Raw genomic sequence first — 26,346 nt, forward strand, 5'->3', positions numbered from 1 at the left:
GACCACAATGTTTTGAAAAGGAAACTCAGTCACAAGAGGAAAGGTGGAAAGAACTCAAATAAATGGAGCCTAAAGAGCATCCTACTAAAGACTGTATGGATCAACCAGTCAACTCAAGGTGAATTTTGAAAATTCATGGGAACACATGAGAGTGAAGACACAACCATTCAATATCCTTGGGATGCAGCAAAGGTGCTCCTAAGAGGGAAGTATATAGCAACAAAAGCCTTTCTCAGGAGCCAAGAAAGATGTCAAATACACAACCTAACCCTACACCTAAAGGAGCTGAAGAAAAAAAAAAATAGCATAGTAAGCCTAAACCCAGAAGGAGAAGAGAAATAAAGATTGGAGCAGAAATCAATGAAGTAGAAACCAAAAGAATAGTAGAACAAAGCAATGAAACTAGGAGCTTCTTATTTGAAAGAATTAGTTAGATTGATTCACCACTGGCCAGATTTCTCAAAAAGAAAACAGAACGGACCCAAATCAATAAAATCATGAATCAAGAAGGAGAGATCACACCCAACACCAAAGAAATACAAACAATTATAAGAACATAGGATGGCAACTCTATGTCCACAAATCAGGCAGTCTCGAAAAAAATGGATGCATTCCCAGAAACATAGGAATGACCAAAACTGAACCAGGAAGAAAAGGGAACCCGAAGAGACTCATAATCAGCAACAAAGTTGAAGCAGGCATCAAAAATCCTCCAGGAAACAAGAGCCCAGGGCCAGATGGCTTCCCAGGGGAATTCTACCAAACATTTAAAGAAGTTTTAATACCTCTTCCTCTGAAACTTTTCCAAAAAATAGAAATGGAAGGAAAATTTTCAAACCCTTTTGATAAGGCCAGCATTACCTTGATTCTAAAACCAGGCAAAGACTCCATCCCAAAGGAGAATTATGGACCACTATCCCTAATGAATATGATGCAAAAATTCTCACCAACATACTAGCCAATAAAATCCAACAGCCCATTAAAAGGATGATGCACCACGACCAAATGGAATTTATTCCTGGGCTGCAAGGGTGATTTGACAACCACTAATTAATCAATGGAATCCACTACCTTCGTAGAAGAAAAAAGAACCATAGGATCCTCTCAATAGATGCAGAAAAAGCATTTGACAAATTAATGCATCCCTTCTTGATCAAAACTCTTCACCGTGGAGGGATAGAGGATAGACGGTACCTCCACATCATAAAGGCCATCTATGGGAAATGCGCAGAGAATATCTTTCCCAATGGGGAAAAACTCAGTTTTTCCCTTCAGGTCAGGAAAATGAGAGGGATGCCCATTCTGTTTAACAAAAAGAAATAAAAGGTATCTGAACCTCCCACCCTTTGCAGACAATAGGACACTTTCTGTGGGAAACCCAAAAGACTCCACCCCAGAATTGCTAGAACCCATCCAGGAATTCCATAAAGTGGCAGAATATAAAATCAATACACAGAAATCACTTGCATTTGTCTACAGCAACAATGAGATGGAAGAAAGAGAAATTAAGGAGTCCATCCCATATATAATTGCACCCCAAACCATAAGATACTTAGGAATCCATCTAAGCAAAGAGGCAAAGGATCTGTACTCAGAAAACCATATCACAGTCATGAAGGAAATGGAGAAAGACAAAGAAATGGAAAAATGTTCCATGCTCATGGATTGGAAGAACAAATACTGTGAAAATGTCTATGCTACCCAGAACAGTCCACAGATTCAATGAGACTCCTATCTAAATACCATCCACATTTTTCACAGAACTGGAATAAAGAATCCCCAAATTTGTATGGAAGCAGAGAAGACCCCAAATAGCCAAAGGGATGTAGAAAAAGAAAACCAAAGCTGATGGCAACACAGTTGTAGACTTTAAGCTCTATTACAAAGCTGTGATATCCAGACAGGATGGTCCTGGCACAAAAACAGACACACAGATCAGTGGAACAGAATAGAGTAACCAGAAATGGACCCTCAACTCTAGGGTCAACTAATCTTCTTCAAAGCAGGAAGGAAGATCCAATGGAGGGGGGGAAGTTCAATAAATAGTGCCAGGAACACGGGACAGCCATATGCAGAATAATGAAACTGGACCATTTCCTTACACCATACACAAAAAATAGACTCCAAGTGGATGGAAGACCTCAATGTGAAACAAGAATTCACCCAAATCCTTGAGGAGAACAGAGGCAGAAAACTCTTTGACCTTAGTGTCATGGCCAGTGTGACGAATCGACCAGGAAAACCATGAGGGCGAAGAGGATGGTGAAAAGAAATTAAGAGGCAAAGAGATGGGGGCAGGAGGGACACAGAAGATGATGTCCAACAGTGCCAATTTTATTTCACATCTTACAAGCGTTTATAAGGCAGATCACAATAGAAGGAGTAATACATCAGTACCTAGTCAGGTGACCACAAGTTCCTATAACAAGTTTACATTAACTACAAGCAAACCTCGTGATGCCAGATAGTTTGGGCTAAAGCCATTAGCAAGACAATCAACCAGGGAGTGGGTTATGGAGGTACGAAACAACAAGGACTAACTAAGACTTCAGGACCCCGGCCACATTGTTCCCTTCTGTAGCCAGAGTGTGTGGGAAGTCATGTAGGTGAGCACACGGCGCATAGCACAGACCCTTTTCCCAGTGCACTCAACTTTCCAGTCCTTAACCTTGTCAAAGTGTCTGGACTTTGAAGGAGACACAAGTCAGGGCCTGGTTTGATCCTCAACTCCAACCATGCCATAGCCTCCAACACCTTAGCTACAGCAACTTCTTGCTAGACACATCTCCAAAGGTGAGGGAAACAAAACCAAAAATGAACTATTGGGATATCATCAAGATAGCAAGCTTTTACACAGCAAAGGAAACAGTCTACAAAATGGAAAGACAACCAAAAGAACGAGAGAAGATATTTTCAAATGACGTATCAGATAAAGGGCTCATATCCAAAATCTAGAAAGAACTTACCAAAATCAACACCCACAGAACAAATAATTTAGTCAAGAAATGGGCCAAAGACATGAACAGACATTTCTCCAAAGAAGACATCTAAATGGCCAACAGACCTATAAAAAGTGCTCCACATCCCTCGACATTAGGAAAATACAAATCAAATCCATAATGAGATCCAACCTTGCACTGGTTAGAATGGTTAAAAAGAACAAGTCAGGAAACAAAAGGTGTTGTTATGGATGTGGAGAAAGGGGAACCCTTTTATGCTGTTGGTGGGAATGCAAGCTGGTGAAGCCACCTTGGAAAATAGTGTGGAGGTTCCTCAAGAAGTTGAAAATAGAGCTACCCTACAACACTGCAACTGTGCTACTGGGTATTTAACCCAAAGATACAAATGTAGTGATCTGAAGGGACACCTGCACCCCAATGTCTATAGCAGCAATGCCTGCAAAAGTCAAAGTATGCAAAAAGCCCAACATCCATCATCAGATGAATGGATATATATGGGTATATATATCACTGAATATTTTGCAGCAATCAAAAAATGAAATCTTGCCATTTGCAATGACGTGGATGGAACTAGAGAGAATTATGGTGAGCAAAATAAGTCAATCAGAGAAGTATAATTATCATATGATCTCACTGATAATTGGAATTTAAGAAAGAAGAAAGAGGATCATAGGGGAAGAGAAGAAAAAAGGAAGCAAGATGAATCCAGAGAGGGAGTCAAAGCAAAAGACACACTTTATCTCAGGAAATAAACTGAGGGTTTGTGAAGGGGAGGAGGATGCGAATGGGGTGGATGGGTGAAGGGCATGGGGAGGGCACTGTGTGCTGTGTAAAATGTACAAACATGTACCCCTGAAACAAATAACACTTTATATGATCATAATAAATGATCATTTATTTAAATGATCATTTAAAATGATCAATACTTTATATGATCATAATAAAAAGGATGTGAAAGAAAAGAAATTAGAAAATAATGTAAACTATGTAAAAATAAATAAATAAATAAATAATCTCCCTGATAGAAAGCAAGCAAGCAAGCCAACAAGTGACTAAGCCACCTGGAGTCACCACACTCCAAATTCAAGCTAGATTACAAAACTGTTGTCATCAAAACTGTATGGTACTGGCATAAAAACAGACATATGGGTAAATGGAACACAACAGACAGCTCAGAAACTGATAACCATAGTACTTTTGGCAATGTTTATTCATTCATATATTAAAGGTTTATTTGAACTTAGCCCTGATAGAATTATTAACTCTGAACAGGAATTAATAATATTTATGTCCTGTTCCAATGTTTGCTTCTAACAAATGCATTTTTTAAATGATACTGTTTTATATAAACATATATATATAAACACATTTATATAAACATATATTATAAACAGATGATTTAAAATCCACACTTTTAAGAAAAATTAATTTCACTTTAATAAACCTACCACAGAAGAGGAAATATAGATATCCATCATCACAACTGAGAACATCACAAAGAAGACAATCAGACACAATCTGGTATCTGATGGAAGAACAAGATACTATTTCAATAGTTCTACCTAAATGTTTAACCTGTTGAAAGCTATGGATCTAGCTACTCATTTACAAAAACAGAGATATGAGAGAAAAGTCCTAACAAAGAGTATGAAGGCACCACCTTTGAAGTCCACAGTGCATATATTCTGACAGGAAAAATATTTTCCCAATAAATAAACTATAAGACCAGAAAGAGGGAGAGAAGGAGGGAAGGAAGGGAGGGAGGGAGGAAGAAGAGAAGGAAAGAAAGAAAGAAAGAAAAAAAGAAAGAAAGAAAGAAAGAAAAGAAAAGAAAGAAAGGAAAACAGATCAGAAACTAACCCACACATGTATAGTCTTAACTTATGACAAAGCAGAAAATACACAATGAGGAAAGGATGGTCTCTTCAGTGAATAGTACTGGGAAAACTGAACACTAAATGTGGACGCATGTGACTGGATCACTTTCTTATACCTCAAATACAAATTATGAATGGATGAATGACTTGAACATAAGAACTGAATCTATAAACCTCCAAAAAGAAAACACAGGTAGTAAGTTTCTCAATACTGGTTTTGGAGAAGACTTTTACATCAGACACCAAAAGCAAAGGCAACAAAAGCAAAAATAAACAAGTGGCAGGACATCAAACTGAAATTTCTGAATGACAAAGAAACCATCAAACCCTTAAAAGCAACTTCCCCAATGAGAAAAAATATCTGCACAGCCTATGTGTGAGAAGAGGCTAAGATCCAGAATACACAAAACATTCCTTAAAATCCAAACAAAAAAATCAATAAAAACTGGGGAGAATATGTGAATAGCCATATTCTTTCATTTCATCTTTCAAAAGATGGCATACATGTGGCCAACAGACACAGAGAAAGTTATTCAACATTACTAATTGTCATCAGGGAAATAGAAGTCAAAACTGTAGTCAGCTATCACCTCACAACTGTGGAAATGGCAATTGTCCCAGAGACAGACACCACATGTGGTCAAGGGTGTGTACATCAAGGGACCCTGTGCACTGTTGGTGGGAATGGAAATTGGTGCAGCCACTATGACAAATGCTGTGGAGGTTCCAGGAAAAATTAATAGAACTATCACATGACCTGGTAATTGCTCTACTGAGTATTTCTTTGGTGAACACAAAAACATTCCCTCCAAAAGAAAGATGCATTCCCATGTTCATGGCAGCATTATTCACAATAACCTAACATGGAAACATCGACCTTGGGAGCATTATGTTAAGTAGCTCAGACATAGAAAGACAAACAACAGAGGCTGTCATGGACATTCCACATGGAAAAAAGAATTACTGAACTCAGAGATAATGAGAATAGATGGCTAGTTGCCAGATTCGGAGATGGTGAGGAGAAATGGGTGAAGGTAGTCAAAGGTGTTGTGTTTGAGTGGTAAAATCAGCAAGTCATGGAATGTTCTGTGCAACATGGAGACGAAGGCTAACCCTGCAGGATGGGGTACAGGCTCCCTCATTCTCGAAAGTACAGTGCTCCTAGGAAACCTTTCACAACAGAAGTGGTGTAAACAGAAAAAGGAATTACCATTCATTTCTACAGAAAAATGAGTGAGCATGTTCAGACACCAAAAGTTCCTTCTCTTTGGCTCTTCTTGGACCTCAGGACACAACATCCTAACGGATGCCCAAAATAAATGGAGATAAAGCACAGCAGATGCTCACAGACACAATTCAAAGCCCGGGTGGCTAGACGCAGAGAGCCATGCTCAGGAAAGAGCTGGCTGGAGTGCACACTGCTTGTGTAGTGGTTCCCCACAAAACAGATGCTGAATGCGACGCCCACTTTTTTACTTTTTTCATAAGAGAGAAATCCTCTTCAGGTTTCTTCCTGCTACTGGAGGTGGGTAACAACATAGATCTTTTGAAAAAGCCAAGTGTCCTACCATTAACCTTGAGAAAAGTGGGAAAGACTTGTACTTGAAAGATGCTGAAGGGGGTAGAGGTTCAGAGTTCTCCCAGACACAAACATCAGCAGGTCCACTGTGAAAGGCATCTTCCTCAGCAGGTGGAACAAAGACTACCTCCTACTCCCAGAAACCTCCTCCTTCACCTTTATTGGGGCCACCAGCAAGAGCTCAGAGGTACCTCAATTCCTCCTTTCTCCCATACCCAATATCGAAACCATCAGCAAATCCTGTGAGCTCCATCTTCAATAGGTACCCAGAATAACATTAACCCCTCCTTCCAAGGCCACCTGTCTGGCCCAAACTGGAGCCCATCTCTTGCCTGAGTTCCAAGAAAATCTTCATCATTGACATCCCTTGTCCATCCTCAACCATGTGTCATCTGTTCTCAACACTGTAGCCAGGACAGCTCAGTGAAACAAGGTCCCATGGGGCCAAAGCCCTGCAATGGCTTTCTGTTACCCTACTGTCACCTTCTTGAGGTCATGTCCTAAGCTGTCTCCTGTGGTCACATGGCTTGCTGCTCCTGGACATACCTGGTATGCTCCTGCCCCAGGGCCTTTGCATATGCTTTCCTTGCCATTTATAAGGCTCTTGGCGTGATATCACTCACCTTATTTAGAACTTGACTCAAGTGTCACCTTCCTAGTGAAGTCCCACCTGGCCCCTATGTGAATAGCAAGCACCACTGCCACCTCCCCTTCAGCATCACAGCCCTGTCTCCTGCTTTCTATTTCCAGGGCAGTTATCACAGTCACCAAGCCATCTCAGCAAGGAGGAAACAGAGCCCTACTCGGATGGTTTCACCACTGACTCCTTCCGATTTCCTAGTCCAGAGCCCTGGCGGGGGGAGGAGATGACTAGATTTCTTACACAGTCAGGATGCCTGGGACAATGGGTCCCCCTTTGGCACCCTGAAGACCATCAGGAAAATGACCCATAAGAGGAATCCACTTGCACAAGAAACCTGAAACCAGACACCTTCCTCGATTCCAGGCGAGCACACACACGTCCTCCCCTTGCCTGATGTGCTCATCTGAGAAGCCTGAGCAGAGAAGCATCCCAGGGTCCAGATCTCCCTCTGGCCAAGGTCCTGGGAAACAGACATCTGTCTTCCCAGCACCAACCACCAGTGATTGACGTCCGGCATCCTCCTGTGCTGGAGCAGAATGGTGCACCTGTCTCTCTTTCCTGGGATGTCATCACAAACTAGGCTTTGCTGCACAGTTTTCAGGAAGGAACCAGCAGCAGCAGCAGGCCCCCCAGGTTCAGTCTTAGCCTCACACATCAGGCCCCATGTAGAACTAGAAATTCAAGGAGACTGATGTGCCATGTGGCCTTGGAACCCAGTGGCAGGAGCTGAGATTGAGTTCCAAATGAACACTGGCCTCTTCCACACAGCACAGGAAAGTGGAGGATTTCTCAGGGGTGTGGTTCTGGAAGAAGAGCTTCTCCTGGCTGAATTCACAGACACCAGGCAGAGGACACCTGTAGTGCCTCATCCGAGGAGGCAAGAGGCACACTGGGCAAGAATCCGTAATGCTGCCTGTGGACTCCTTCCCACCAAAGACCCTGCTGAGATGAGGGCTGGAGAACCAAGGAGGAAGCAAGTTTCCTATCACATCTGGAGGAGGGCTGGCTGGGGAGCAGAGCCCTGTCCCTGGAGCAAGCTGGCCTGTGTATCAGCAGTGAAGGCCACTGCCACAGCCTCACAGCCTCACAGCTATCTGATCAGACTGCCCTGCCAGCTCACATCTGCTGACATGGTGACTCCTAGGACCCAGAGACTGCTTTTCACCCCAGCGCAATGTTACTCACAGAGAAGCAAACTCCAGGCTCAGAAACGCATTCAGCATTCAAAAGGCTGGAATGGGTCCATTTAGGCAGGCCAGCTGAGTGACTCTGTGTGTGGGAAACTCCACATCCTCCCTGACCACCAACGCTTCCAAGTCCAAACTTCAAACCCTCCCTCACTGGGCACGGAGTACCATGTCAGCATGAACACTGCTCTTTCAAATCTCTTGTCTCCCATTTCTTCAAATCAGAAACCAAGCTCCAGTCACCGCTCTAATTTCCCTTCAGAGAAGTCAGGAAAGGATAGAATAAAACACTATGTGGGCACAGCACACTTCTATCCAAATAGAATTCCGTGTTCCTTCTCATATGGGCAGCCCTACATTGCCCATACTAATGAGAGATACCACAAGTTCAGTCCTCTTATATATATTTGGCCTTGTGTTTTTCCTTTTGATATTTGGATCTCAAAGTCAATGTCTATATTGCTCTCTTAAAATAACAAGAATAATAGTGACATAGTCACGTAAAGGTCTGGGTCTCCATAGCCAGACAACATGGCTCTGGTTCAGATAAGGATGAAGACAGAACCTTTTCCCAGGCAACAAAGCCCACACCCTCAGGGATCCTGACATGCCTCACGGGTGATGAGTTCCTTTGCTCCATGGAGTTGTCTGAGTGCAAAGGATGCAGGCACCCTCCAGGGTTCATTCTGTTTTCTTCAGAAATTCCCTAGTTCTGGTCACAAGGGACTCACTGGGTCAGGTTTTAGAGCCCAGGATGGGCCACCAAGTAAGAAGCTACCCCTCCCCACCGAGGGAAGGGTAGATTTTCTCTGGGAGCACAACGAGTCCCTCCCCGAGCTATTCAACAACCTATTCTCCTTCTCCATGCGTCCTCCTCACAAAGGCCACTGTGACCTGTTGAGCCCCGTGCCTGTGTTTTACCTTAAAAAATATTTTCTAATATTGGAATGTGGTTCATGGAAGAGAAAAACAAGAACACCCACAAAGAATTCTTTTAATATTTCAGAAGATTTGTTTCCCATTGTTTAACTAAAACAAGAAATAAAAATGCACAGATAGCCCCTTCCACTAGCAGATACAACTCACTGTGGTGACTTAAAGGAGAGCAGGAAATACAAGAGGAACAGATGTTCTGATGACCCATCATTTCCATCATCTAGGTTTTGAAACTCCACACACACTCAAAGAAAGAAGCCTAGGGCACCTGGGCAGCTCAGTGGGTTAAGCCTCTGCCTGCAGCTCAGGTCATGATCTCAGAGTCCTGGGATCAAGACCCACATCAGGTTCTCTGCTGCAGGGAGCCTGCTCCCCACCCCCACCTGCCTCTCTGCCTACTTGTGATCTCTATCTCTCTGTCAAATAAATAAACAAAACTTTTTAATTAAAAAAAAAAAAAAAGAGGAAACACAAACCAACATCTTGGCCTGCAAGGTGAAGTCTGAATTGGAGGGACAAGGACAGATGAAGGGCTCGTGTGTGTTGGCCAAGGCTGGTGGCACAGAAGAAGGTGCTCTGCCAGCTCTCCTCCCGGACCTCCCCTGTCCTCAACCAGGAACCTGTTCACAGCCCTGACCTGTCACAACTGTCACATGGGAGACACACAGCCACCTCTAAATCCAGCCCTGCCCACACCCTCCTGCAGAATGCATTCCGCTCTCCTCCGGGACCCCTGCCAGCATTACCCAATCCTGAAACTCCCCTTCTGCTGCAAAGCTCCAGGATTCCCCCCTCTTGTCAAAATTACACTGGCCCAAGGCTTTCATAAATGTGTCATATTTCTCTCAACTCACCTTCCTACCTGGGCTAACTATAAGTAAAGAAACAGTGGAACATGAATATGCTCTGAGATCTGAGTCTTTCATTATAGACTTCTGAGGACTCCTTATGCAATGAAATACCATAGCCTAGGACAGGGGCTATAAAACTATTATTTACAGAATAATACAGCCCAAATAACCTCATTGTTAGATTCTCTTCATTAGTCCAAAAGTTTCTGTGTAAAAAGCCTTTCCATAGATATTACCTTCCAGCAATTTCATGAGGAGAAACAAACTCTGTGGGATAACCTGACTCACCCAACATCAGGCAAGCAGTTCCAGAATTCACCCCTGGCTGAAGTCTGCCAAGTCCCTTGAGGCCACCAGTGTGCCTCTATCCAGGAGAATTCCCAAAGAATCTCCTTCTGACTCCACCACCAAAGAAACTACAGAGAAAATACAGCACATCAAAATATCTAGATGATACATTTAGGTAAACTAGAAAGTCAAGCTTTACTTTTAAACACTAAAAGACTACTTTGAATAATTTTGAGTTTTCCCTATACCTTAATTATAACTCTTTAGATGAAGACACTAAACAGTTATGAAACATCACCTTTGACAAATGACAAGACTCATCCATGTCTCTATCAGGCCGCAAAAAGCCACCTCACTCTAGACGGTGGCCATTCGACCATACCCCAGGCCCAAGTGAATAAACACTGTTAGATGAAGGATCAAATTATATGTTAAAAGCACGCAAAGAGTAAATCTCATCTTCCTTCTCTAATACAAGTGATTTCCTAGGAAACAGTTGTGCAGGTTACATTTTGTAAGCAGGAAATGAACAGAGAAAATGGTATTCCCTGTGATGTTCTACCTGCAGGGAACCTAAGTAACTCTTGCACCAAATCCAGAATGCAGACAGCTACTTCAGTTTTACTTGGTGGCTCAACTAGAGAAAAGAGAAAAGCCCAGGAGGTTTTGGGTTAAAAAGAAGTCTTACCTCCAGTCTGGAAATGTAAGTGACATTGCACCCAAGGTACCTGCTGTTTTCTCGGAACACTGACATCCTGTGACCAGCTGCATGACTGACTCAGACGCTGTTCAAAATGTTGGGTCTCGGGCGCCTGGGTGGCTCAGTGGGCTAAGCCTCTGCCTTCGGCTCAGGTCATGATCTCAGGGTCCTGGGATCGAGTCCCGCATCGGGCTCTCTGCTCGTCAGGGAGCCTGCTTCCCTCTCTCTCTCTCTCTCTGCCTGCCTCTCTGTCTACTTGTGATCTCTCTCTGTCAAAAAAAAAAAAAAAAATGTTGGGTCTCGTGGAGCCAGATCAGAGAAGCATTGTCAGATGTGGTTGAGAAGGCACCTCTGACCTAAGGCCAGCACACCTGCTTCTGTTCTTGGGTGAAGGGAAATCACATACTTGTTTGTTTTCTTTTATCTTTCTTTTTTGGAAACACATTCTTGTTTTCTTAAGTAGTAATTATCAATATTCTAAAGTGGACCAATGACTTTGTCTTTTTTGGAAAAGTGAAATTATCCTTCCAAATGAACACCTCAACTCACCTGTTCCTCATGCAGCTTGAGTGGGATCTGGTTTCCTCCAGCTTCCAGGCCTCCACCTGGAGGACACTCCTGCAAGATCCTGACAGCCCATTACCACCATCCTCTGGGACATGGGGCACAATGCTAAAATTGGGGGATGGCTCTGGGGCTGCTACAGCCACACCTGTGCTGGGGGGGGTGGGCGGCAGGAACCTGGGGGACCCTCCAGTGGGATCCCGACAGCCCATTACTACCATCCCCGGGGACACGGGGGACAATGCTGAAGCTGGGGGATGGTTCTGGGGCTTGTTAGCACCGTGCCTGTGGGGGGTGGGGAACAGGGGACATCCTGCTGAACTCTGGGTGCTTGCTGCTCAAGGTCCATTACCTGCACTGTGCCAGGGGATGGGACACACTGAAGTTGGGGACGGTGTGCTGTCTTTACATGCATTCTTCCTGGGGAACACAGGAAACCCTGAAATGCCTGCAACCCATTTCACAAAAGTTTGGGTGAGAAGGTTCCCTGGAGTTCAGGGGTGTGGGGGATAGGGCCTATTGAAGGACATTGGGCAGAAGAGAATTTCAAGGGGAAAAGAAAACCCATCTGAGTCTTCACGATGAACTCGCTTCATGCACCCTTCAAGGACCCTACCCTCGGGAACCCCACAACAGTGGAGAGGCCACACTTAGTGAGCCAGAACCCGCCACCCCACCCCCCATCTCTCCTAGCATCCATTTGCCTGCCCCGCCTCTGCGTCCTAAGGCAGCTCTGGGTCTGCCCATAGAGGACATAGCTCCACTCCCACGTGCTGATGGTTGGAGGGTGGTGCCCTGAGCCCACTGTGGTATGACCATGCTGTGCCTACCTGTACCAGGTGAGCCCCCCTTACACCAGCACCTCCCTGCTTTCGCAGGTATTGCTGGAGGTGGCATCTCCTTGCTGGAACACCTGGCTCCGCAGGGCAGTCATGGGCAGGTCGTGGGCAGGGCCCCTCTCCCCCAGATATCTGGCACTTTCTGAGGACCCCTCTGGCTGCAGACCACCCTCAGAGCCCTGCCCCTTCCCTTCCTTCACCAGTCCTGCCCATAGAGCTGTTCCTGGCTCCTGGCGAGGTCTGCTGCTCTCAGATCTTCCCAGGCTTGGGCTTTAGGAAATGCAATGGTTGGGGCACCTTGGTGGTTCGGTCATTAAGCATCTGCCTTCAGCTCAAACCATGATCCCAGGGTACTGGGATCGAGCCCCGCATCTGGCTTTGGGCTCAGTGGGAAGCCTGTTTCTCCCTCTCCCACTCCCCTGTTTGTGTTCCCTCTCTCACTGTGTCTCTCTCTGTCAAATAATAAATAAAATCTTAGGGGGAGAAAAGGAAATGCAGTGGTCCCCACATTTCCAGGCAATTTTAAGACCCCAAAAAGTAATGCTCTAAGTGGGAGGAGCTTCACCTTCTGGTCTCACCCATGGAGAGGATAGTGCTTCTCAGACCTTCCAAGCCTCCTTCTAGGATGAGTCCACTTGTGCGGGAATATGTATACATATACTTGGTTCTGCACGGAAGCTCCAGGATGAACAAGAACAACCGCCCTTCTGTACTGTTGGAGTTGTGAGCCGGGAACATTGATTTTTCACTTAGAAAGAAAACATATTGTTATTGTCAAAACTAAAGGAACAACCCCGTTTAAACATTTTAAGGAGAAAAGAAGAGAGTTTTATTCAAACCCAAGTCAAGATAACTGCCTGGAAGACAGGATCTTCACAAGGAAAGGAGTGCTCTGGGGGAGGAACATTTGGGGCAGGTTTCTATATTTGTTCTGTTTTGTTTTACATACAGAGTGACACATCACCATGAAGAAACATTCCAGAAAGTTACAGACTTTTTCTATGTTTTCACTATGTGCAAGTCAGTATGACTTTAATCTTGTGGGAGCAGGAGAGGTTCTTTTGTTTTTCTCATCTTTGTGTTTGCAATGGCATTTGTTTGTTTGTTTGTTTCTCTTTTTCTTCTTGAAGGAGATGTACAACATGTGCTTGAAGCAGAAAAAGGGTCCATGCTCTGAGGTTTTTCCCAGTCACTTTGAGCTTGGTAGAATGTTAAAGGATAGCTTCCCTGGGAGCCCAGGATCTGGGCCCATGGATGGTAAAAGGCAAAAATTTCCATTATCATTCTAATTACTACTAAAGAGAGGAAATTGAGACAAAAGCACTTTTAATAATACTACTAAGAAATCAAAATGATGCCTACAGAAGTTTACCTGTTCCATGGTCAATACAGGTAACAGAGGTGTTCACAGAAGCTGGACTCCTCCCTTTCTCCTGCCCAAATCTCTGAAGCACACAGATTATTGAAAGTCAGAATTTTAGGACTTTCCAAGATCTTAGAGATGCCTGCCACCATTCCCTTGGACTACAGAATAAAACAGAGTAGCTCATTGTCACAACACTAAATAAAACATGAAGTCCCCCTAAAGCTTGGGCACACTGTCTTAGTTCTTTCCCTGCAGATATTGACTAATGCAAGTCATGGTCATACCATATAAACACTAGGATGGTTGGAAAGTAAGTCATCATGGGCAAGGGAATAGTTTAGTATGTTTAGAAGCATTGTCTCACTTTGTAGAAGAGGCTGAGCTGAGTGTTTTTAAACACTATTTCAGACCTGTCTTACAGCATACTCTGAACCTCAATCAATTTTAAAAAGATAGTTCTTTCAGTAACTTTAATATCAGAAAAATATTATAATGTTTCTATTCCTAGGGATCTTTGCATCTCTTACTCAGAGCTCCTCCGTGCTTAATGATCATGATTGACAGAGGTAAAAAGGCCAGCTGAATTCATTCTGGTTGACCACACAACAAGAAAATCCTAAAACTTGAGATGTTTCCAGATTGAGAAAACCAGAGATAAGAGGGAAATAGTTCCATGTATGGAATAACAAAGGATTTGGAGTCAGTTTGGGGATCCCACTTAGGTTTCTGACACTAAAATCCTGTGACTCACATCATCTCTGAGCCCCAGTATAGGCATCTAGAAAATGTGACTAATAATATCCACATCATAGTTTGGAAGTTTGAGAGGGAGAATTCCACAAAGAGTCGGTGTGATGGCTCTTAAGACCAGGTGTTCAGGAAGCCATGATTACTATTGGGGTCTACTTCTTTTCCAGAAGAAAGAACACATGTTGAATCCATATTTCTTTTTTTTTTTTTTAAGATTTTTATTTATTTATTTGACAGAAAGAGATCACAAGTAGGCAGAAACGTAGGCGGGGCAGGTGGTGGGAAGCAGGCTCCCCGCTGAGCAGAGAGCCTGATGCAGAGCTTGATCCCAGGACTCTGGAATCATGACTGAGCCAAAGGCAGAGGCTTTAGCCCATTGAGCCACTCAGGTGCCCATGAATCCATATTTCTAATAGATCACTCACAAGATGATTTTCAGACCTTAAGGAAGGTCAAGAACCTGTTACTGTGTCGTATTTCACTCAGAAAATATGCTGTTGGACTGGTGAGGACAATACAATAACACCATCATCACTAGGGGGTGGGAGCTTCCTATTTCCATATGGCCATGTTGTACCTCTTAGCTCAGGGCTACCGAAAAGGGCAGCTGTGGGGGGACCACAGGCCAAGGCTGCCAGGTGTGGCTGGGGCAGGCAGAACTCTGACTTAAGGCTTAACTCTTGTGATTGAGCTCCAGTTTCAAAGCATTGTGATCTGAGAATATGCAGGGAATAATTTCAGTCTTTTGGTATTGGTTGAGTCCTGATTTGTGACCCAGTATGTGGTCTATTCTTGAGAAGGTTCCATGTGCACTTGAGAAAAACGAGTATTCTGTTGTTTTAGGGTGGAATGTTCTGTATACATCTATGAGGTCCATCTGGTCCAATGTGTCATTCAATGCTCTTGTTTCTTTATTGATTTTCTGTTTCGATGATCTATTTCTGAGAGAGGCGTGTTAAGATCTCTTACTATTAATCAATTCATATCAGTATGACTCTTTATCTTGAATAACAGTTTTCTTATGTAATTGGCTGCTCCCATATTGGGGGCATAGATTTTTACAATTTTAGATCATCTTGGTGGATAGTCCCTTTAAGAATGATGTAGTGTCCTTCTGTATCTCTGACTACAGTCTTTAGCTTAAAATCTAATTTATCTGATATGAGAATCGCTACCCCAGCCTTCTTTTGAGGCCCATTGGCATGAAAGATGCTTCTCCATCCCTTCACTTTCAGTCTGGGTGTATCTTTAGGTTCAAAATGGGTCTCTTGTAGACAATATATGGATGGGTCCTGTCGTTTTATCCAAGGCTCAATTCTTGTCTATCTAATTATACTGCTCTGCCATTGTCTGCAAGCTCTGATGTAGGAAAGGTTGAGGATTTCCCTTGTGATTCCCTCTCTGACCCTTAGGATATGTAGCAAAGTTACATTTAATTTTTAAACACTGAGGGACTTCATGATTTTCTTTTCATTATGACTATGGCTCAATTCTCCTGTGCTCTAAGAATATAATCTAGTTAATTTCAGGCTTTAAAATGTGTAGACTTGCTTCATGGCCCAACATCTCATCTACATGGGTAAATATCCTAGGACCACTTGAAAATAACATATTCTGTACTTAATGTGTAATGTTCCATATGTGTCAATTAGGTCACATTTGTTACCAATGTTTCACCTGCTTTTTGTATCAGATATTGAGAAAGATATATTAAAATATTCAAACAATGCTACTCTAGTCAACATTGCATTGGAGAGTCTACCAAGTGTTATAAAGCAAGAGAAACAAAAAGAATAAGAATTGAGGGGATAATTGTGACTATACACAGATAATATTAGGGTGTACATGGAAAATATAAAATATCTATAAATACACTACTAGAATTAAAAATGGAAAACTTGCAAATCTTAGAACCAAGAAAGCAATCCATAAAACAGCCTGGGGGAGGAGATCTCTTATGGATGGAAGGAGGAACATCAGAATAATGTCAGACCTGTCCACAGAGACCTGACAAGCCAGAAAGGGCTGGAAAGACATATTCAGGATACTAAATGAGAAGAACATGCATCTAAGGATACCTCATCCAGCAAGGCTTTCATTCAGAGAAGAAATAATATCTATTCTTCTGAAGCTGTTTCAAAAAATAGAAACAGAAGGAAAACTTCCAAACTTGTTCTATGAGGCCAGCATTACATTGATACCAAAACCAGGCAAAGACCCTATCAAAAAGGAGAATTACAGAGCAATATCCCTGATGATCATTGATGCCAAAACACTCAAAAATATCCTAACCAATAGGATTGAACAGTACATTAAAAGGATTATCCATCATGACCAGCTGGAATTTATTCCTGGGATGCAAGTGTGTGGTTCAACATCTGCAAATCAATCAACATGATAGAGCACATTAATCAAAGAAAAGACAAGAACCATAGGATCCTCTCAATTAATGCAGAAAAAGCATTTGACAAAATACAGCACCCTTTCCTGATTAAAACCTTCGGAGTACAGGGATAGAAGGGACATTCATCAGTTTCATAAAAACCATTTATGAAAAGCCCACAGAGAATACCATTCTCAATGGGGAAAAGTTGAGGGCTTTTTCCTTAAGATCAGGAATACATATACAATACCCACTCTCACCACTATTGTTCAACATAGTACTAGAAGTCCTAGCTTCAGCAATCACATTACAAAAAGAAATAAAAGGCATTTAAATTGGCAAAGAAGTCAAACTTTCTCTTCCCAGATGAAATGATACATTATGTGGAAAACCCAAAATACTCCATTCCCAAATTATTAGAACTCATACAGCAATTCAGTGATGTGGCAGATACAAAATCAATGCACAGAAATCTGTTGCTTTTCTATACACTAACAATGTAACCGTAGAAAGAGAAATTAGGGAATTGATTCCATTTACAATCGCACCAAAAACTGTAAGATATCTTGGAATAAACCTAACCAAGGAGGCAAAGGATCTATACTCTAGAAACTACAGAACACTTATGAAAGAAATGGAGGAAGACACAAAAAGATGGAAAACCAATCCATGCTCATGGATCAGAAGAATAAACATAGCTAAAATGTCTATGCTGCCCAGAGCACTTCACACTTTCAACACCATCCCTGTTAAAATACCATCGGCATTTCTCATAGAGCTGGAACAAACATTCCTAAAACTTGTATGGAACCAGAAAAGACCCCACACAGCCAGGGAAATGTTGAAAAAGAAAACCAAAGCTGGAGGCATCACAAGGCCTGACCTCAAGCTACATTCCAAAGCTGTGACAGCATGGTATTCACACAAAAACAGACACATAGATCAATGGAACATAATAGAGACCCCAGAAATTGACCCTCATCTCTATGGTCTACTCATCTTTGACAAAACAGGAATGAATATACAATGGAAAAAAGACAGTCTTTCCAATTAATCATGCTGGGGAAATTGGACAGCCACATGCAGAAGATTGAAACTCAACCATTCTCTTACTTTTGTGTGTACAAAAGTACACACAAAACATTCTCTTAACTTCATGTGTACAAAGTTAAACTCAAAATGGATGGAAGACCTCCGTGAGAGACAGGAATCCATCAAAATCCTAGAGGAGAACATAAGTAGTCTCCTCTTCAACATCAGCCACAGCAACTTCTTCCTAGACACATCACCAAAGGCAAGGGAAACAAAAACAAAAATGAACTATTGGGACTTAGTCGAGATAAACACTTCTTCACATCAAAGGAAACAGTCAACAAAACAAAGAGACAACCCATGGAATAGGAGATACTTGGAAATGACTTGTCATGTAAATAGCTGGTATCCAAGATATATAAAGAAACTCAAACTCAACACCCAAAAAAGAAACAACCCAACCAAGAAATGGGCAGAAGACACAAGAAGACATTTCTCCAAAGCATGCAAATGGCTTACAGATACACGGCAACATGTTCAACATCACTTGCCATCAGGGAAATACAAATCAAAACCACAATGAGACACCACCTTACACCAGTTAGAATGGCCAAAATTAACAAGTCAGGAAATGACAGATGTTGGAGAGGATGTGGAGAAAGAGGAACCTTCCTACACTATTGGTGGAAAAGCAAGCTGGTGCAGCCACTCTGGAAAACAGTATGGAGTATGGAAAACAGTATGTTCCCTAGGAAGGCCTATGGTACTTGTTACCAGTACTGAAATAGGGCCCCCTCCCCTGCTTTAAACTAAGAATCACAGCAGGATACTTCCTATGTTGTGTCAAAACAAAATTTTATTATTTGTATTTTCCAGTGTACAATTTGTGGAAGCACTGACATTTTCCTTTCTCAAATCCTCATCAACACATGGGTAAAATGCAGGCAATGTTGTAATGCACTGCTCATTGGAATACCCAACTAGAAGGAGGGCTATTAGAAGCAATAAAAAGATATAGAATATGAAACTCAGAAAAAAGCACCCTTGATGGGCACTTAATAAGGTTCCCTAACCATAAGATCTAACATCTCATCCTATAGAATTCACCCATAAAAATCATCAATAACAATAGCCTACCGACCACTGTAACCACCTCACCATTGAACTCTAGGCTTGTAATACACACTCCAACCACTAGAGACACACTTCTCCCCATGAGAGCAGGACTTGCCCACTCCCAGTCGACCAATTCTTACACTGAAGCCAAAAAAATCCCACTCCTTGGAAATCACAGATACTAGGACAAAGTCACAGAAACCACACCCAGAACTCAATAAAGGACAGACATCTCATGAAGCATATGCTGCAAATCACCACCACTCCCACCAAGTAACTCTACAGTGGATTCCAGGTCTGTCCTCTTCCCGGGATTACACGGGGCACCACATTCTTCCAATACTCCATCCTCAGAACAAAACTGTGAACTGTCCTCCTCAGTCCTGTGTACAGGCTCACAGTGAGCCCTGCAAAAACTAGACATCTTGAGAGCACTCAGCCTCTCACACCTATCCTAGCAGATGGAAGGTGCTGCTCTCCCCGACTTCCATACCAACTAGAGAATACTTAGAACAAGTCTTGCCTTGCTCCATGCAAAAGGCACGTTTTTCATCTACAAAATGATGGATGGTATAACATCATGGATTTCCTGCATCTTCTTGAGCCTAGGTAAGTTGGAGATACAGCTTGGCCAGAGCTATTATCCCTAACCCTCTACAGACACACACACACACACACACACACACACACACACACACACACACCCTTCCCTTATGCACTCCAGACCAGTTTCCATCCACCTTGCTCATTTTCAACCATTGTCTCTGTAAAGTAGTACTGATGTGCTGGAACTGAGGAACTGAGGTACTAGGTGCTCAGCCAGCACCTTGGGCCCAATTACTATCAGAAATTAATATTTGTTTTATTACCAGATGCATCCCAGAAGATCTTGCTACCATGGCCATTAGAAAAGTCATTACAACGGAGATCCTAACAACATGTGCCAATCTCCATGGCTCCACAACCTGGCTCCAGGGATTGGCTCATCCATGGGCATGTGACCTGGTCCCAGCCAAGGAAGTGAGAGGAACCTTGGGTCTGAGCCTAAAGAGCCAAGCATGGGGTGGACAACCAGGCCAGGTGTTTTCCCATCATGACTGTGGAAGTGGTCTAGGCCAGGCCCAAGCCAGTGTCACAGATGGCCCAGGAAGCCAGATACTCTACAACATTGCTTAAAGCTGATTCAGACCCGACCTGAAGCCCACACATGCTAGATCCTCCACTAACTCAGAAGAACCCTAAATGTGCTCATGGTCTTTGCCTGGACAAGATGACCATCTGTATGGTACATAACCTGCAAGATATCCCTGCCAGGAAATGGGGACTTACACAGCCAAACAATACCTACATGGAATTCAACCACAGACAAACATGTTGTGGGAAGCTCAAGGCCTACAGAGAAATGGCGGGGGGCTGAATTCCTGAGGTCTTAATTGGCCAATCTCACAGATCTGGGGTGTGGGAAACTACCACCCATGGGCCAAATAGGACCTCCCCCCATATTCTCTCAATCTAGTGTGACTGGAACGTTAGTTAGGGACAGTCTGTGGCTGCTATCAAGCCACAGTGCAGGAGTGGAGTCATTGTCAGAGATATCACATGGACTGCAACACCTCACAGAAAATCTTTACAGAAGACTTTCCAGAAAAGTCTGTGCTGATCCCTAGTCTCATGAATCCTAGGATCATGTACCTTCTTTGAGTAGAACATTGCACTTCTGGGTCAAATTTAATTTCTTCAGAGGCAAAGACATCCATCCTTTTAACCACAATGCCATCTTCATCCTCCTCTACACCTTGAAAGGCACATCTACATGTCTGCAGCCCAACAAGAATTCATTGTCCTTTTCATGGTACTGATGCTCAGAAATGGAGGTGTAAATGTGAACTTACGAGTGTGAGCATGTGTTTCCTCTTTGTTAGCCACGGTGTGCAAGGAGAATACAATACAGTAGCATGCTTTCTGTCCCACAGGAACAGCCATGCAATGTGGGTCCATAATGATCTTGGAAGGAAGCCACTTTCATAGAACAAACTTCATCTGGGAGGACCCCCAAGTCCCTTGTGCTGGACACCAGGTTTCACTGAGGCTGGGGGCACACAGAGACTCCCCATGCCCATCAGGGTTTTGAGGGATGCCTGCTGTTCCAGGACAAAAGATCCTGAAACCATTCATCTGCCTGTCATCTAGCCCGGCATCTGTGAGAGAGATCTACTCCAAGGAGAAAGGACAGACCAAGAGACAACAAATGACAGCCTTGTGTAACAAGTGTCATGAAAGGGGATACTCAGGAGGACTGGGTGTGTGCAGGGTTGGCCAGACCAGGGGACAGGAAGACCGGGAATGCTCCAGGAGGATGTCACAGTTGTGCCCTTATGTGGCTACACGTGTCAATGTGACTGGGCATTGGCCAGACCAAAAATGACACGGTGGGCAAGGAGTGGTGTCTCTAAACTGTCTTCTGCAAAGCAGAAGTTTGGTAATGAGATTTCTTTCAGTACAATTTCATGTCACATACATCCATGAATTCCTAAAGCTGATTGTGTAGAACATGAAGTAAGTTGTTGGCCATGGCTTTCAAACCTGAGGTGCTGGGAGGTAGAGCACACTTGATATTTCTTTTTGTTGCTTTCAGAGTATGACGACTTACCTGCCTTCATATCTGACCCAAGGACATGGAACAAAGGCAACACAGTTACGGACTTCGAAATGTCCACAGAAATCTGCAAACCCAAGTTCTCACAGGAGCTAAAGGTTCAGGACCCGGGTGACAGAAAGGGGAGGGCAATAGCAAGGAACTGTAAGGAACACGTCATGTGCATGTGAGCTGGCCCACTTCTCTATCTGTCGGAAGCAAGCCAAGCCTGACAGAAGGGAGTCCCACTTGCATCTGGTCTGTCTGTTTGCTGCCCTTGAGCAGAGCAGAGGATGTGCTGAGCTGGTTGTGGCTGTCAGGGGGAGATAGCCAGCTGGCCACAGATGCTACCTGCCAAGTACCTGTAGGACCAACTCCTGGTCCTCAGCTAAGATGAAACAATAATTATGTTAGTTACCTATTTCCTGGTGCAGGTAATGTGCTCAATGCTTTGGTAACTAAATCCTCTCCCAATTTATGTTTTAAAAACACTTTAGGCAGGTAAGATTGACACACAAAAAAATATGTCCATAGTTAATGTATACAACTTGACCCTGGCCCAAACCCTAGTATCTAGTTAAGATATACTTGGTTTAGAATTTTTCTCATAAATTAGAGGATAGTTTTTAGGAGCTAAGGAATTCAGGGACCTACCTTCTTCTGTCTTATTCTCCCTCCAGTCTGGTAAATTCGAACACATTCGGCCACGTGCTATCTGGAGAGTGGCCACACGGGGGCAACAGTGAGTAAGCATTGCTCCAAATCGCACTGCAAAGCCAATTCTTCATCCTGTCAAACATTGTTCATTCAATGTTTGCACATCATGCTATAGATTATGAAAAGTGTGACTTTGTTGAATTTTTAAAAAACAAAACTAGTTCTTTCAACCTGTTAAGAATAGTAGATGTTTTCAAAAATCTTTGTGTTGGCGAGCAGATGAAGCCCAGGAGCCTGGGGGAAAGGCTATTACTGTTGAATCTACTCAGGTCTACTTAGGAAACAAGGATGACTACTATTCCACTTCTTTTCAGGAAGAATTTGTGTCATCTAACAGCACTGAATCCACACAAAATAGTGCAGCTCAGAGGAAAACAAAAGGAGAGTCAACAGCCTCCAGAAGCAGAAAAAGAGGCACACCCAGGAAAAAGGAAGGCATACGACGGAAGCTCTGCTCAGGCCAACTTGCAGGCCATAGATCTTCTGGAGCTAGAATATCCCCAATGCCCCTGGGGGTCGTGGGTCAAGCAGAGCACACAGCCTGATGCTGCACTGTTACAACCCGTGACAAGTCTCCTGGTCCCTTCCTTCACGAAACATCCCCTCCCCACTGAGGACTCCAGCCTGCTTCTTGGAACTCCCATTCCCGCTTTCTGACCCCATTGTTCACTTTTCCCATCACTGCCATAATATAGATTATGTTTAACTACTTACTATTCTGTCATTTAAATATCTTTTGTCATGTTTGCTGTGAAACTATACCTCACATCATCTACCTGATGTAGAATCACTTGTTGCATTGCATGACTTAACTGTAGACTCCAAGGCCCTCACAGTGTCATGGGCAAGGTCCTCACCAAGCCGGCTCTGCTGTTGTAGTGAAGGCCTGACTCAGGCACTGCTATTTTGTGCAAGTAAGGCAGCACAACCACATCAGATGGCCTGGTGGCACAGCCTGAAGACACTTGCTAGCCCAGTGTTGCCCTGGGGAATTTCCATGGAACAGCCACTGTGTCCAATGGGAGAACTCAATAGGAGTGGGAAGGATGGGAGTCAGAACTCCTGAGGTAGAATCCATCTAGGAGACTGCCCTGAGCTTCTTAGGAGTTCATTTCATTATCCTGCATGAATCAATTAATCTAAAAACATTTCCTCATTTTAGAAATGATGAGCCTCAAGCTCTGATGAAGTGACTCTCCTAGGTTGTATTGGAAATCAGCAAAAGAGCCAGACTGAGATGGGAGGTGGCTTCCAGCATGATCCCCCAGAGTGGCTTTAGCTAGAGCCACAATCACCCATTGACCTTTTCTGGACTCCCAGACTCTCATGTGACTCTTCATGGGGCATATTCTGGGAACCAAGGTCCTGTCAGTGCCACAGAAACCTCTGGCACTAGTTATAATGAGACTCTGTAATATCAATGGAGTCCCAAGCCATAGGTCATCTCATAGTTTGTCAACAAAGATATGGCTGATGGGAAACACACATATTGACAGATGGCAGAAGATGATGGAAAAAGCTAGGGAAAGAAGGGGTGCTCACGTCACATCTGGCCCCACATGACACAGTGGTATCCAGCAGAGCAACACCCCAACGTCCCCCCCAGTGTTTTCACAGAACTCACTCCTAAGCTTTGAAGCTGAGATTCATACGTGTATCACGTAGCACCCTGGCTAGCTCAGGGAAGCGTGACACAGGACATAATAAAGTCACAGCCTTGACAGATGTATACTCATGGAGCAATAGCTTTCTCCAAATATATTCTGATATGGTAAAAAAAAATTCACTGATAAAACATGGATATTTTTTATTAAAAAGAAAGCCATACTTGTTGAATTGATAAATATTTATGGAGTATCTACTTAGTGCAAATGTATATAGCTCTAGTTCCACCTGGGAGCTTGCAAAGAGCTCGGGATATAATCAATAGATTAATGATTGGAAGGAATGCAGAGTAAGGGCTAAGACAGCCATTGTATTCAGATAGGCCCATTAAGGAAGCCCACTGAGAAGATGCTTTTAGCCAAGACCAGAAAGACAGGGCCAGTGAGTTCATATGGGAGAAGAGTCACAGAGAAATTCAATTTTTATTTATTTGACCATAAAATATAAATATTAAGAAATATTGCCTTAAGTGTTGCTTTGGAAAATTTGGTTCTTCTCTGTAACTGTTTGTGTTGTATGCTAAACTTTATTCACTTAAAATACTCTAAGAAAATGTTATTTAAGCATGTATATCTTGTATCAAAGGCAAATAAATTAACCCTAGCAAACCCCTGAACCCTAACCCTAACACATGACCCTAAATCTGGACCCTAAACCTGACCCCACCCCTGACCTCAGGTTGGGCTCAGGGTGGGGGGTTCTTTCCCAGAGACCTGGCAGCACAGCTCCAGGGACTGGGGACATCCAAGCAATTCCATAGGACTCTGCCTCCCCCCAGAAGGAAACCAGGGCTTTGGAACTCTGGAAATGATTCAGAGCAGGAGAAATCTGTATGCCTACCTGAGGTCACCCCCACATTCATTGGCCCACTAGACACAAACCTGGGGCCTGATACTCTCCCCAACCCATGCCCTTAACTTAGCCCTCTGGGAGTCTTACCACACAGCTGGCAGATTGAACCTGCCATGATCCTAGGCCCCAATCCTAACTGTAGGTTGGCTTTTTAAAGGACCATGCCCAGAGGCCTGGCTCCAAATCCCCAGGGAATGGGGACACCTAAGCAAAGCAGAGGGCTCATCCCACAACAAAGTCAGAAATCACACCTTTTGGAACTCCAGAAAGGATTCAGAGCAGGAGAAATCTGAATGGCATCTTGAACCAATCCCTGCCTATTTATACTTTCATACCATACTGAACACAAAGCCTGAGCCTGATACTCTCCTTAACTCTAGCCTTCAATTCAGATGTCTCTTAAGGTCTCCACACCTAAGGATCATGACTTCCATGCTCCTGGGACTACCCCTATCCTAGCTTAAGACATAGGTGAAAACATGAACACATCTTTCTACCAAAGGATATAGAAGAGACCAACAGATACATGAAAACGTGCTCCACATCAATAGCCACCAGGGAAATACAAATCAAAACCACAATGAGATACCACTTTACAACAGTTGGCATGGCTAAAATTATCAAGGCAGGAAACAACAAATGTTGGTGAAGATGTGGTGAAAGGGGAACACTCTTACACTGCTGGTGGGAATGCAAGCTTGTATAGCCACTCTGCCAAATGTTATTAAGTTTCTTCAAGAATTTAAAAATAGAGCTACCCGGGGTACCTGGGTGGTTCAGTGGGTAAGCCTGTGCCTTCAGCTCAGGTCATGATCCTGGGGTTCTGGGATCGAGCCCTGCATTGGGCTCTCTGCTCAGTAGGGAGCCTGCTTCCTCCTCTCTCTCTGCCTATTGCTCTGCCTGCTTGTGATCTCTGTGTCAAGTAAATAAATACTAAAGAAAAAAAAAATAGAGCTACCCTATGACCCAACAATCGCACTACTAGTTATTTACCCCAAAGATACAGATTGAGTGAAAAGTAGTAGCACCCGGCCATGTTCATTGCAGTATTATCCACTCCAGCCAACCTATTGAAAGAGCCCAGATGTCCATGGAAAGATGAATGGATAAAGAAAATGTGGTTCATAACTACAATGGAATATTATTCAGCCATCAGAAAGGATGAAGACTTACCATCATATCCACCTGGATGGAACTGGAGGGTATTATGCTGAGCAAAATAAGTCTATAAGAGAAAAACAATTAGCACATGGGTTTACTCATAAGTGAAATAAGATAAACAACACAGAGGGTCAGAGGGAAAGGGAGGGAAAACAGAATGGGAAGTCATCAAAGAGGAAGAAAAAGCACAAGAGCTTCTTCATTACAGAAAGAAACTGAAGGTTGCTGGAGGGGAGAGGATTGGG

Source organism: Neovison vison, chromosome 3 (assembly GCF_020171115.1).
Source record: "Neovison vison isolate M4711 chromosome 3, ASM_NN_V1, whole genome shotgun sequence".
NCBI classification, from domain to species: domain Eukaryota; kingdom Metazoa; phylum Chordata; class Mammalia; order Carnivora; family Mustelidae; genus Neogale; species Neogale vison.